At 45.1% G+C, this 12,454-nt stretch overlaps 1 protein-coding gene across 5 annotated transcripts in view; it reads left to right on the top strand.

The window, feature by feature from the left end:
- Positions 1-12,454, top strand: part of NLGN3 (neuroligin 3) — a 126,379-nt gene that overhangs the window by 2,167 nt on the left and 111,758 nt on the right. The gene's annotated exons all lie outside the window — the stretch shown is intronic.

The following is a 12,454-nucleotide window of genomic DNA, read 5'->3' as shown; positions in this document are numbered from 1 at the left end:
CATGTCCTTAGTCCTTTCTTGAAAGCATGTCTGTTTCTTAACCCTATATCAGTAGAATAATAGCTACTATCCCAATGGGATGCTACAAACCAGGCATGGAACTATTTAACATACCACATTTTATATAAAAATGTAAATTTGAGTAGACGTGATGCTCTCATAGCTCATGTGGAATCTGCTGTTAGTTTTTCCTTTAAATTATCTTAGAAAAGGAATGTTTTCTAAAGTGCATTTCAGACATTTTGGGCCAGCAAGTGCCACTTCCTCTTTACTAGATTTGGCTCCTCTACTTTTTTTTTCTTGCCTTAGGCTTTATACATCAATGGAGGGAAAGTTATTGTATGAGAGCTTAGTGGATTTACAGAGGACTCTAAAGGGCTTGTAAACCTACAAAATATAGATGGTGCAAATGAGTATAGGCGGTGCTCCAGCTGTAATACATGCATGTGGCTAGGCAATATGCAAAAGCCAGGTAGCCAATGTGCCTACAATTTTTGCTTACCTTTTTGGCTTATTTCTGTGTCTTTTTTTGTCCATTTAAGAAACCTTGTATTCCCGGCCAGTGCGAGAGTCAGAATGGGCTGTAAGAGTGATTTAAGAGGTTCCTAGTGTGTGCAGTTTTTTTTCGACTCTGGAGGGCTGATCTTAGTAATGTTGAAAAAAGGTGTTTGTTTAATTACTGGGGTAGTGTCCATACGAGCGGCACATAGACAAAGTGTATGAACTTTCATTGAAGGAAACTTATTAAGACTGTCATAACATACAAAGTTGCAATCCAAATTATTTGGAGCAAACTGTGCCACATTTATTAAGTTTGGCTTATCTTTGGCTGACTTAGCTTTATTAATTGAATAGAGGTAGATTTGTGCTAAAGCTTGTACCAATTTCTAGTGTAACGAATGATAAATGGTTGTTCCTTCCTCTCCTGTTTAATTCATCCCACTCTTCTCAACACATTTCAGAAGTAGCAAGAGGTGTGAAAAGTCACTAATATTAGTGCTGATATTGTGTATGCCAAAATGTGCAACTTTTTTATGGCACAAAAGTGGCATGAAGCCATTAACAAATGCCACCATGTTGTGTACTTGCATGGATACAATGTTAATAAAATGGAGGAGATAAAGTTTGCATTTAGAATAATATGTATGTGCCAAAAAAAATAATGCTAGTAAAGGTGGCCATCACCTTTCCATGAAATGCACAAAAAGCTATGTAAATTAGAAACAATATTAATTATTTTTAATAGTCTTTTTCAGGGCTCAGTCATAGATTTCAAGGAGTTTTTTTTTTTTTTTTATACATGCTTTCTCTGTATTTTACATACTCTATACTTCTGACATTCTGCTCACAAAGACATAACCGGGTTGTCTGTCCTTAGGCTTCAAGTCTCCAGTTACTCTATGTGACTGCAGACTTGGGAATCCTCACATCACACGCACTGCTTGCTGTGAGGATTCTCTGGGAGCGGGACCCCAAGTATATCACTTCAATGCGAGTGGTCACGTGCCAACTAGATAGGCGCGGCCTCACTCAATGCAAGTGTATAGAAAGAGGCCAGACACAGTCTAGTCGGAATGTGGCCGGGACTATGCAAATCACATACTTGTGGTCATGTGACCGCCCGCTCTTGGCATCGGAGAATTCTCCCAGCGAGCGATGTGAGGGTTCACAAGTCTGCAGTCACACATACAGTGACTGCAGAATTATAGCCCAAGGCCAGACAACCTCTTTAAGTATGTGGTGTGGACATGTGTAAACTCCTTTGGTATAAGATGTAGTCCATGTGCTTTCTGTTCCAGGGCCACATTGTTAGTGCATATACATTGTCTACATAAATATACATAAATCTGAGGACTTGATAAAACTTTAGAATGTCTTTTGTTGCCATTTATTATTTCATATGGCTTTTTTCTCTTTCCTTGGGTATTAACACATATTTAAAAACTTCCTTGCCTGTTAAGTGTCATGGATTTCAAAAGATTGTAAGGCCACGTTCATACCTTCAGTATTTTACATCAGTATTTGTAAGCCAAAACCAGGAGTGGAACAATCAGAGGAAAATTATAATAGAAGCACGTCACCACTTCTGTATTTATCTTATACTCAATGTGTACACGTGGTCTTAAAAGATTTTTTGGTATTCTAACATTGATGACCAATCCATAGTATATGCCGTCTATTTAATTGGTGGAGCGCCCTATTTGCTAAGATGGTGTACTGGAGCTCAGCCCATTAAGAGCCACATTGTCTTCATTCCTCACCTGACTCAATCATTGATAGTTTGTCCAGTTATACTCAAAATATTTTTATATATCCCTCATTCTATGTAATCAGGCTGCTGGGAGGATAGAGAAGAAATTATAGGGAATCTGTCGGCTATTTTATGTAGGGGCTGAGGTCCTGATTCCAGAGATATATCACTCACTGTTGCTGTTTCAATAAAATCATTGTTTTATCAGCAGAAGTTTATCACTACAAGACTAGGTGTCTTCTGCTTTCTAGTCTACTGCTCTGTGTAACTTCACTCCCACCACTGATTAGCAGTTTTCTGCCTATGCACAGTGTACACAGCTTCTAATCAGTGGTGTGGGCGGGGTTATACAGAGCTCAACATTCAGAGAACTGCTTGATTTGCAGCAGAAACAATGATTGTATTAAAATGATAGCATGCATACCAGAAAGCGTCACATCGCTGGAATCAGGTTCTCAGCCCCTTCATCATACTGCACCCAGATTACATAGCAAAAGCTGGATTACAGATTACCTTTAAGAAAAGGCTGGCTGTGCGTGTCCCCAGCTTTGTTCATTTCTTCCCTTTTGTAGCTTCACTGTAGGGAATGGGGGGGCACTTCACCTATTTTCATGATTAATGGTGGTCCCAGAGCTCGGACCGCTATCCTGTCACTTTGGGGGATGCATCTGTACATTACTTCTGCTGTGTTGACTTGCTTCTAACAGCTGGAGAAGCCCCAATAATTGACTCCTAACATGCTAATCAATCACAGTTGGGGGCGGAGGGCAGCAGCCGGTATCCCCATTGATGCCAATCATGAACAGGTCTGACTTTTGTTCTATGTGATGGCTGTTCCATTTCAGCCTACGAGATCATAGAGGTGCATTTACACTGGCCGGCTGGGCCGTCATATGACATCTGATCGGTTACATGGAAGCCGACCAGCGGTCATTTAATAGCCTTTTTTACACAGGCTGTTTGTTTGCATTTCCATGCACACAGAATGATTATTAACACAATCATAATGTGTGCATAGAATATCATTCTTCTTGACAACACATATTCTGTTGACACAGGACAATGTGCTTGCTTAAAAATAATTTCACCCAATGAATGAGCATTTTGCACTTTGGGTGATCGGCAGCCAGTAATCACGAATCAAGCGCTCCAAGGAACTCACGTTTCGCGATTATCGGCCAGTGTAAATGCATCGTAAGTCATATCAGTGTCTTTGCCAGTAGGGGAGTTTAGCAAAAAAGGTTTCTTTGTGAACTCTTGAAATTTCTCACATCTGCCATTGTTAGGTGCTTATAAAACCACAGCTGTGCACACTGTTCACACTATCCATCTGTCTGTCTGTCTTTTTGTTTCCTTTTGTACATTCTGTGGAAATTGCATGAGATTTTAGTTGACCAAACTTTTTGGGGGCCATATTACTTATGCCATTTCAATTTTTCAAGGGGAAAACAAAATGTGGAGTTGCTCACTTGTTTCTTTGCTGACATTGCCCCTTACCTGAGACCTTGCTGCACAGAGACCATTTAAATCAACTAATCTGCTTTATAATGCATGGATACTCCATTCCCTCCAGAGTGAGACCTCAAGAAGATAACCCCTTTACAATTTGGTTCACGTACAAGAATTGGGTGCACAGTGTGATGCAGTTTTGTTCCTAAATCTAGGAATTAATTTTAAAAAGATGGGCTCAATAAAGACATTGGTGAAATACCCCCTCTTCATGTGATTATTGCCTGCTCAAAGGGGATCTTTCTGCAGCTTTTTGCTATATAATCTGAAGACAGCAGGAGATAGGGGCTGAGACACAGAATTCAACGATGTGTCACTTGTCAAAGTGTGTGCTATAGTTTACTAACTGTGAAGGATTTATCACTAAGAGATTAACATTGCCAGACTAGTCCAGCAGCTAAGCACCTCACTGTCTATGGACACTGTATATACAGAGCCTGGTGGGGGCGGGGTTATCTTCCTCAGCTCTGCTTCTTTCTAAATCTAAAAGCTCTGATTGTGTGAGAATGGCTGCACCCAGTAATCTAAGTGACACATCCTTGGATTCAGCGTCTCTTTCCCTACATCAGGCTGCTCTCAGATGAGGTAGCATAAACCTGCTGATAGATTCCCTTTAAATCCACTCTGATGTAATGAATTGCCAACAATCAAATTTGTGTCCTGTTAATTCCACTTACCTTTTATTGGAGTGCAGCAAGAATAGCAGGGGTTTACAGGAGAGTTAGTGCCAGGCCTACTTTGTTCCTGAGATTTGAGTGGAGCAGTCATTACATCAGCACCCATCTAACGTGGATGGTCTGTATCGTGCAACAGTAGGACTGACACAATGTAGCTGTATCAAGCCTCTGAATCTGCTTCTCTGCTGTGGTATTTGGGACCAATAATGTACACTTATCATTTATTTTCCTAATCGTCTCTTAATGCTTACCATTAAGAGACAATGTGAGATAAACAGGGTGCATTGTAACCATTCTCCTTTCCAGGAGTCACAAGAATTGCATCATAGGCGACAGATTAGGCATCTGTGTTCTGCATTTTAGAAGAACCTATGAGATTTGTGAAGAGCTTTTTTTTTTTTGCACTCTACCAGGCAGAAGGCATTGTATGTTGTGACTAGTGTTGAGCGATACCTTCCGATATCAGGAAATATCGTATCGGATTGGATCGGGCCGATACCCAAAAAGTATCGGATATCGCCGATTCCGATACCGGAAACCAATGCAAGTCAATGGGACACAAATATCGGAATGAAAATAAACCCTTTCTTTCCTTGTAGGTTAATTCTACATGAAGTAAAACAACTAAGAATAATGTAGAATGACATGAAAAGCCGGCAATTCATCAGCGGCATTCACCGGTACCCGACAATTTACAACAGAAAGAATAGAGCTTCACACATAGATTAGATAGATAGAAACATGTCAGTCACATATATATGAAGTACAGTGACAGTGTTGCTTACTGTACTTGTCATTTAGTGTAAAGGATTTATTAAAAAAAATATTAGTGTTTTCGTGCACCGTCTCTTTAAAAAAGCCGGCCGGCAATTCAGCATCTGTACCCGACAATTTATAACAGACAGAATAGAGCTTCACACATAGATTAGATAGATAGAAACATGTCAGTCACATATATAAGAAGTACAGTGACAGTGTTGCTTACAGAACTTGTCATTTAGTGTAAAGGATTTATTTAAAAAAATAATAGTGTTTTCATGCACCGTCTCTTTAAGAAAGCCGGCCGGCAATTCAGCATCTGTACCCGACAATTTAGAATAGAAGGAATAGAGAATCACACATAGATTAGATAGATAGAAACATGTCAGTCACATATATATGAAGTACAGTGACAGTGTTGATTACTGTACTTGTCATTTAGTGTTAAAATAAAGGATTTATTTAAAAAAAAATTGGCGTGGGGTTCCCCTTAATTTTAGGCTCTAGCGGAGGTTAAGCAGACAGCTGGGGCAAATGTTTGAAGCCTGGGAAGGGGGTAATACCCACGGAGCTTCCCAGGCTACTAATATCAGCCCCCAGCTGAATACCTAGCCTTTACTAGCTATTAAAATGGGGGACCCCCCCAAAAAAATGACGTGGGGTCCCCCCTAATTTAATAGCTAGCACAGGCTAGGCAGACAGCTGGGGGCTGATATTAATAGCCCAGGAAGGGTGCCATGAATATTGGCCCCCTCCCAGGCTAGAAACACCAGCCGTCAGCCGCCCCAGAAATGGCGCATCCATAGGATGCGCCAATTCTGGCACTTAGCCTCGCTCTTCCACGCTGCCCTGGTGCGGTGGCAGGGGGTAATAGGGTTGGGGTTGATGTCAGCTTATAATGCCAGCTGACATCAAGCCCAGGTTAGTAATGGAGAGGCGTCTATAAGACACCCCCATTACTAACCCCATAGTCAAAGTTAAAAGAAAACACAAACACCCAGAGTAAAGTCCTTTAATTGAAATAAAGACACAATTCTTTATTGTTCTAAATTAAACCATACTTACCATCACGCCCATTCCAGCTGAAGCCAACGATCTCCTGCAATAAAAGTAAAATAATAAAGCAACCTCATCCTTACCTTTCGATGGTTCCCAGGACAGCTCCAGCTCTGCTACATCGAGATGACAGGCTGGACCGCAGCAGAACGCTGCCATCCGGCCTGTCATCCCGCAGACACTGAGAAGAGCAGGCATACTTGCGCTCCTCAGTGTCTCTCTGTGACGTCATCCAGATGAGCCGAGTTCATGTCCAATGAACTCAGCTCACCTCATGCACGTCACTGACAGCGTGGGAAAATTCTCCTGCACTCAGCGCTTCAGCGTGAGAATTCTCCCACGCTGTCAGTGACATACATGAGGTGAGGTCATGTCCAATGAACTCAGCTCACCTCATGCACGTCACTGACAGCGTGGGAAAATTCTCACGCTGAAGTGCTGAGTGCAGGAGAATTTTCCCACGCTGTCAGTGACGTACATGAAGTGAGCGGAGTTCATTGGACATGACCTCGGCTCATCTGGATGCCGTCACAGCCAGACACTGAGGAGCGCAAGCATGCCTGCGCTTCTCAGTGTCTGCGGGATGACAGGATGGATGGCAGCGTTCTGCTGCGGTCCAGCCTGTCATCTCGATGTAGCAGAGCTGAAGCTGTCATGGGAACCATGGAAAGGTAAGGATGAGGTTGCTTTATTATTTTACTTTTATTGCAGGAGATCGTTGGCTTCAGCTGGAATGGGCGTGATGGTAAGTATGGTTTAATTTAGAACAATAAAGAATTGTGTGTTTATTTCAATTAAAGGACTTTTTTCTGGGTGTTGTGTTTTTTTAAATACTTTACTAGAAATTCATGGTGGTCATGTCTAATATTGGCGTGACCCCATGAATTTTGGGCTTAGGGCCAGCTGATAATGCCAAGCTGGCCTTAACCCCTTTATTACCCAGTGAGCCACCGCACCAGGGCCCTGGATGAGTTGGGTACAGCGCCAGAAGATGGCGCTTCTATGAACGCGCCATTTTCTGGGGCGGCTGCGGACTGCAATTTGCAGCGGGGGTGGCCCAGAAAGCTTGGGTCTCCCTGCGCTGCGGATTCCAGCCCCCAGCTGCCTAGTTGTATCTGGCTGGGCACAAAAATAGGGCGAAGCCCCACGCATTTTTTTTTTAAATTATTTCATGAAATTCATGGAATAATTAAGAAAAAAAGGGCTTCCCTATATTGTTGTGTCCGGCCAGGTACAAATAGGCAGCTGGTGGTTGGGGGCAGCCTGTTCCTGCCTGCTGTACCTGGCTGGACACAAATATAGGGCGAAGCCCCACGTCAATTTTTTTTAAAATAAGTCCTTTATTTTAACACTAAATGACATTTGAGGAGTTAATAAAGATGCAGTCCCTAAATTATTATTTATTTTTTAATTAATTTTTCCCAAAACTTTTGACGTGGGCTTCGCCATATTTTTGTATGCCAGCCAGGTACAGCATCCAGCTTCTATGAACGCGCCATTTTCCGGGGTGGCTGCGCACTGCAATTTTCAGCGGGGGGAGGGGGGGGGGCAGAAAGCTTGGGCCTCCCTGCGCTGCAGATTCCATCCCCCAGCTGCCTAGTTGTACCTGGCTGGACACAAAAATAGGGAGAAGCTTCACGTATTTTTTTTTTTTAATTATTTCATGAAATTCATGAAATAATTAAGAAAAAAAGGGCTTCCCTATATTGTTGTGTCCAACCAGGTACAAATAGGCAGCTGGTGGTTGGGGGCAGCCCGTTCCTGCCTGCTGTACCTGGCTGGACACAAATATAGTGCGAAGCCCCACGTCAATTTTTTTTAAATCATTTCAGGAAATTCATGAAATAATTTAAAAAAATTGATGTGGGGCTTCGCCCTATATTTGTGTCCAGTCAGGTACAGCAGGCAGGAACGGGCTGCCCCCAACCACCAGCAGCCTATTTGTACCTAGCCGGACACAACAATATAGGGAAGCCCTTTTTTTCTGAATTATTCCATGAATTTCATGAATTTAAAAAAAAAAAAACGTGGAGCTTCGCCCTATTTTTGTGTCCAGCCAGGTACAACTAGGCAGCTGGGGGCTGGAATCTGCAGCGCAGGGAGGCCCAAGCTTTCTGGGCCCCACCCGCTGCAAATTGCAGTCCGCAGCCGCCCCGGAAAATGGCGCGTTCATAGAAGCGCCATCTTCTGGCGCTGTACCCAACTCATCCAGGGCCCTGATGCGGTGGCTCACTGGGTAATAAAGGGGTTAAGGCCAGCTTGGCATTATCAGCTGGCCCTAAGCCCGAAATTCATGGGGTCACGCCAATATTAGACATGACCACCATGAATTTCTAGTAAAGTATTTAAAAAAAACACAAACACCCAGAAAAAAGTCCTTTAATTGAAATAAACACACAATTCTTTATTGTTCTAAATTAAACCATACTTACCATCACGCCCATTCCAGCTGAAGCCAACGATCTCCTGCAATAAAAGAAAAATAATAAAGCAACCTCATCCTTACCTTTCCATGGCTCCCACGACGGCTCCAGCTCTGCTACATCGAGATGACAGGCTGGACCGCAGCAGAACGCTGCCATCCAGCCTGTCATCCCGCAGACACTGAGAAGCGCAGGCATACTTCCACTCCTCAGTGTCTGGCTGTGACGGCATCCAGATGAGCCGACAATGAACTCGGCTCACCTCATGTACGTCACTGACAGCGTGGGAGAATTCTCCTGCACTCAGCGCTTCAGCGTGAGAATTTTCCCACGCTGTCAGTGACGTGCATGAGGTGAGGTCATGTCCCATGAACTCGGCGCACCTCATGCACGTCACTGACAGCGTGGGAGAATTCTCACGCTGAAGCGCTGAGTGCAGGAGAATTTTCCCACGCTGTCAGTGACGTGCATGAGGTGAGCTGAGTTCATTGGACATGACCTCGGCTCATCTGGATGACGTCACAGAAAGACACTGAGGAGCGCAAGCATGCCTGCGCTTCTCAGTGTCCGCGGGATGACAGGCTGGATGGCAGCGTTCTGCTGCGGTCCAGCCTGTCATCTCGATGTAGCAGAGCTGAAGCTGTCCTGGGAACCATGGAAAGGTAAGGATGAGGTTGCTTTATTATTTTACTTTTATTGCAGGAGATCGTTGGCTTCAGCTGGAATGGGTGTGGCGGTAAGTATGGTTTAATTTAGAACAATAAAGAATTGTGTCTTTATTTCAATTAAAGGACTTTTTTCTGGGTGTTTGTGTTTTTTTTAAATACTTTACTAGAAATTCATGGCGGTCATGTCTAATATTGGCGTGACCCCATGAATTTCGGGCTTAGGGCCAGCTGATAATGCCAAGCTGGCCTTAACCCCTTTATTACCCAGTGAGCCACCGCACCAGGGCCCTGGATGAGTTGGGTACAGCGCCAGAAGATGGCGCTTCTATGAACGCGCCATTTTCCGGGGCGGCTGCGGACTGCAATTTGCAGCGGGTGGGACCCAGAAAGCTTGGGTCTCCCTGCGCTGCAGATTCCAGCCCCCAGCTGCCTAGTTGTACCTGGCTGGACACAAAAATAGGGCGAAGCGCCACACATTTTTTTTTTTAATTATTTCATGAAATTCATGGAATAATTAAGAAAAAAAGGGCTTCCCTATATTGTTGTGTCCGGCTAGGTACAAATAGGCAGCTGGTGGTTGGGGGCAGCCCGTTCCTGCCTGCTGTACCTGGCTGGACACAATTATAGGGCGAAGCCCCACATAATTTTTTTTTTAATTATTTCATGAATTTCCTGAAATAATTAAAAAAAAATTGACGTGGGGCTTCACACTATATTTGTGTCCAGCCAGGTACAGCAGGCAGGAACGGGCTGCCCCCAACCACCAGCTGCCTATTTGTACCTAGCCGGACACAACAATATAGGGAAGCCCTTTTTTTCTTAATTATTCCATGAATTTCATGAAATAATTAAAAAAAAAAAAACGTGGAGCTTCTCCCTATTTTTGTGTCCAGCCAGGTACAACTAGGCAGCTGGGGGATGGAATCTGCAGCGCAGGGAGGCCCAAGCTTTTTGCCCTCCCCCCCCCCGCTGAAAATTGCAGTCCGCGGCCGCCCCGGAAAATGGCGCGTTCATAGAAGCTGGATGCTGTACCTGGCTGGCATACAAAAATATGGCGAAGCCCACGTCAAAAGTTTTGGGAAAAATTTATTAAAAAATAAATAATAATTTAGGGACTGCATCTTTATTAAGTCCTCAAATGTCATTTAGTGTTAAAATAAAGGATTTATTTAAAAAAAAAATGGCGTGGGATCCCCCATAATTTTAGTCTCTAGCGGAGGTTAAGCAGACGGCTGGGGCAGATGTTTGAAGCCTGGGAAGGGGGTAAAACCCACGGAGCTTCCCAGGCTACTAATATCAGCCCCCAGCTGAATACCTAGCCTTTACTAGCTATTAAAATGGGGGACCCCCCAAAAAAAAATGACGTGGGGTCCCCTCTATTTTAATAGCTAGCAAAGGCTAGGCAGACAGCTGGGGGCTGATATTAATAGCTCAGGAAGGGTGCCATGAATATTGGCCCCCTCCCAGGCTAGAAACACCAGCCGTCAGCCGCCCCAGAAATGGCGCATCCATAGGATGCGCCAATTCTGGCACTTAGCCTCGCTCTTCCACGCTGCCCTGGTGCGGTGGCAGGGGGTAATAGTGGTGGGGTTCATGTCAGCGCCAGCTGCCATGAAGCCCAGGTTAGTAATGATGGCCGTCTATATGACACCCCCATTACTAACCTACAAAGTGTTAAAAAGAAAAAACACACTACACCCAGAAAAAATAATTTATTTGAAATAAAACACCATTTTATTTAATTCTTAGTTTACTAAAAAAAAAATAGTTACCTGTCCACGTTCCTGCGCTGATCTCCCATGCACAGCTGTCACATCTGGAGATGGTGACAGCTGTGCATGGCTGCTGTAAGCTCAGGCTGCCGGGAACACGTCCGCTCCCGGCAGCGGGAGCCACTGACTGAGGTCACCGGAGTGCATTCAGGCAGCGCAGCTCCGGAGACCTCCTTTACGGCAGTGCTGTACCGTGGGAATTTCTCACGATACAGCAGTGCCGTAAAGGAGCTAACCGGAGCAGCGCTGCCTGAACTCCGGTGAACCCTTACGGCCCCGTCATTCTAGCGGCGGCAGCGGTTCAGAGCGGTCACATTCTATGTGGCTGCTCTGAACTGGAGATCTTCGTGGGACACTCGTGGACTACTACGGAGGGGTAAGGATAAGGTTGTGGTTTATTATTTTATATTTTATTACAGGAGATCGATGGCTTCGGGGAATTAGGTGTCTTGGTGAGTATAGGTGTAGTTTTTTATTTTTTACTTTATTTCAGGTGGCGATCGGCGGGGACAGGTAATGTATGAACTAATTTCTTTTAGGTAACCACTGGCCACCAATGACATGTTTTTAACATTTATTGGGGACACAGTAGGGCAATTTAAATAGCAGGATCAGTCTGATGGGAACTACTGCTCCCATCGAGCTGATCCTGCTGGCAGGAGTGGACGGGGGACAGACATAGGCCGATGGGAGTAGTAGTGTCACATCGGCCTATGTCTGCCCGCACACACACCCGCACACACCCGCACACACACACACCCCGCACACACACCCCGCACACACACACACCCCGCACACACACACACACACACCCCGCACACACACCCGCACACACACCCGCACACACACACCCCGCACACACACACACCCCGCACACACACACACCCCGCACACACACACACCCCGCACACACACACACCCCGCACACACACCCGCACACACACACCCCGCACACACACACACCCCGCACACACACACACCCCGCACACACACACACCCCGCGCACACACACACCCCGCACACACACACACCCCGCACACACACCCGCACACACACACACACACACACACACCCCGCACACACTAATCATGACGGGTCTGGGAGGTGAGGCTGACCTGTGCGGCCGTGGGAAAGTTCATGTGAGTTCATGCAGTCAAGCATGAACTCACATGAACCCTCTGAGGGCACCGCGGCTACTTCAAATGAACAGCTGATCGGCATCACCTGATACCTCAGCTGTTCATTTGAAATAACCGGCGGGAAAGCGCAGCACAGAACGGGAAAGCCGGCGGTGAAGTCTTTTCACTGCCGGCTTCCCCGCCCGGGTCCTTCGCTCCTT

This window comes from Phyllobates terribilis, unplaced genomic scaffold, assembly GCF_046119375.1.
Source record: "Phyllobates terribilis strain yellow unplaced genomic scaffold, ASM4611937v1 Scaffold_7__3_contigs__length_470593459, whole genome shotgun sequence".
Classification (NCBI taxonomy): Eukaryota; Metazoa; Chordata; class Amphibia; order Anura; family Dendrobatidae; genus Phyllobates; species Phyllobates terribilis.
This window is presented reverse-complemented; position numbering and strand designations above follow the sequence as displayed.